Below are 2,567 nucleotides of genomic sequence, written 5' to 3'. Positions count from 1 at the left end.
GCAAAGCGCAGTGGTCCTGTAGTGTCCAGAAGAATCCTTTCCGACCTCCAGCTCTCACCGTCTTACTGCCCCCTCTTTCCTGATCTGATACAGATTTCACGTCTGTGGTTGAACACACCACAGACACCTATGCTCCGCCCTTTAACCAGCTGTGAATCTCTGCTGCCATTCGCTACACAAAGAAGCTTCTCTGACGAGGTCTGACAGCTGCGCTAATTTTACGGATATAGAGATACGAATTTAGAGGGCAGTTTGATATTGTGTTCATTTAGCAAAATAATAGCAGTAGGCTCGCCCTGGAGCTGGAGTGCTCACTGGCCACAGGTTCTTGGTCCAATTTGCCATACCAGGCATACATATGCTCCTGGGGAACACGCCCTGAATCCAACCAGAAAGCTGTTGGCTGGTCCACAACATTTGTGCCACTACAGTACCCATGCCAAGCCGGTCGGTCACTACTGTAGCTCAGAGGATTCATATCTGGGTCAGACTACTGATGTCTTTTCTCTCCCAGCAGCCCATACTGCATCTTCTGGTGCTATGAAAGCTAGCCTACAGGAAGGACGCATCTTAGTAGTACTTAATTTCTTATTCATGCTTTTGTGAATTTTGCAGATTTCTAACTCTTGAACTATCAGAGGTGTAGCATAATTAATAAAGACCCAGAGACAGATATTGGGGTTCAACGTGAATCAGAAGAGCAGAACAGCCTGCCACTGGCTCTTACCTCCATCTTAGTCTGAAATGGCGATCCTGCCTCCAGGCATCTCAGATGAGACTGAGACTGAGAGCTGTCTCCTCCCATTTTATAATCCTCTCTAGGACTGGGATTAAAGGCATGCAATACTACCTGGTGTGTAAGGCTGATCAGTGCGGCTGTTTGACTCTCTGAATTTCAGGCAAGCTTTATTTATTTATTAAAATGCAAATGAAATATCACTACACTGAGGAAATTTTCTAAACTTCTGTTTGTGCGTGTGGTGTATTCATACATGTGTATTTAGTGCACACACACGTGTGTGTACACAGAGACCAGAAGAGGAATTTGGGTTTCCTGCCCTACCTCTCTCTCTCTCTCTTTCTCTGAAACACAGTCTTTCTATGTAGTCCTGACTGTCCTGGAGCTCGCTATGTAGACCAGACTAGCCTCAAACTCAAAGTTAGCTCTAAACTCCAACCTCTGCCTCTTGCCTAATTCTCTTTTAATTTTAGTTAATGTTCTACATTTGTTTACGTGCGCGAGTGCACCCGTGCATGGAGAGCAGAAGAAACTAGTGAAAGTCAGTTCTCTTCCACCTTGTAGGCTCCAGGGCTCGAAGTCTGGTTATCAAGCTCCGAGCTCAGTCTGGTCCTCTCACTGGCATCTCCATCTTGCTCTATGGAGACAAGACTTCTTATTGAACCTGGGACTCAGCTGCCGGCCAGCAAGGGCCTTTGAGTCTCCTGTCTCTGCCCTGCCACAGCCTAGGGACACAGGTATCTAGTCCCATGTGGCTTATGTGAGCTCTGGTGATTTGAAATCAGCTATTCATGGTCGCACAGTAAGTACCCTTGTCTGCTGAGGGACCGCCCCAGCTCAAGAACAATTTCTTTAAGGTGCTGGAATAACTTAGCTTGAGTTGACTGTAGTTCCCCCGCTAGTGTTTACATCTGCGTGGCTCTATTTGCCGCTGGCCTCGGCTCCATCCCAGCTGTTGTCATTGAGTCACTGACAGAGCACTTGCCATGAAGAGGCCCAGGACAGGCAGAGGAAGAGTTAACAACACATCAAGCAATTCAGAAGAGACTTCTGTCAGCATGGCACAGGGGAGTCTACAGCTACATTAACACTCAACAGGCCAGTTTCATCTGGTCTTGGAAGCTAACCAAGGTCAGGCCTGGTTAATACTCAGATGAGAGAAAGGTCAGGGGATGCCGTGTGGTACAAAGATGGATCTGGAGCTTTAAACTTCTTATGGGAATGTGAACAAACTGCACTGTCTCTTTCACCTAAGGTAAAATTAGACAAAACTCCATTTTAAAAAGTGTAAAGAAGCCACTTGACAGAAATTCAAATTCCTCCAAAGTCAGCACTTCTTGAAGTCAAAATAGATGTTCAAGTTTCATTTCTGTCTAGAAACTGTGCTGTTCTATATGAGTAAATCACAAAAGGACATGCGGCCAAGCTCTGACCACTGAGAGAGGCACAAAACCCCTCTTTGTTAGCAATAAAAGCCCAGGGGAGCCACAGTGGATGGGAGGCCACAGCACCTCTGCACCATTCCCCAGGGGAGCCACAGTGGATGGGAAGCCACGGCACCTCTGCACTATTCCCCTGGGGAGGCACAGTGGATGGGAGGCCCACGGCATCTCTGCACCATTGCCCAGAAGTAAAACTCTCTGCCTTGCTGAATCCCTTGGATTGGGTGCTCATTTTCTTGAGATCCCAGATCCATTTCTTGCAACATGGATCCCAGCATGAGGGCTCTCTCTCTCCACAGCCAAGAGTCTTGCAGACTGACTCCCATACTGGGAACCACATCCTGCTGCGTCTTTGCAGTGGCACTGGGTGTAGAGACACTCTCTGG

Source organism: Myodes glareolus, chromosome 10 (genome assembly GCF_982192425.1).
Source record: "Myodes glareolus chromosome 10, mMyoGla1.1, whole genome shotgun sequence".
In the NCBI taxonomy this organism is placed as follows: domain Eukaryota; kingdom Metazoa; phylum Chordata; class Mammalia; order Rodentia; family Cricetidae; genus Myodes; species Myodes glareolus.
Note: the sequence above shows the minus strand (reverse complement) of the source record.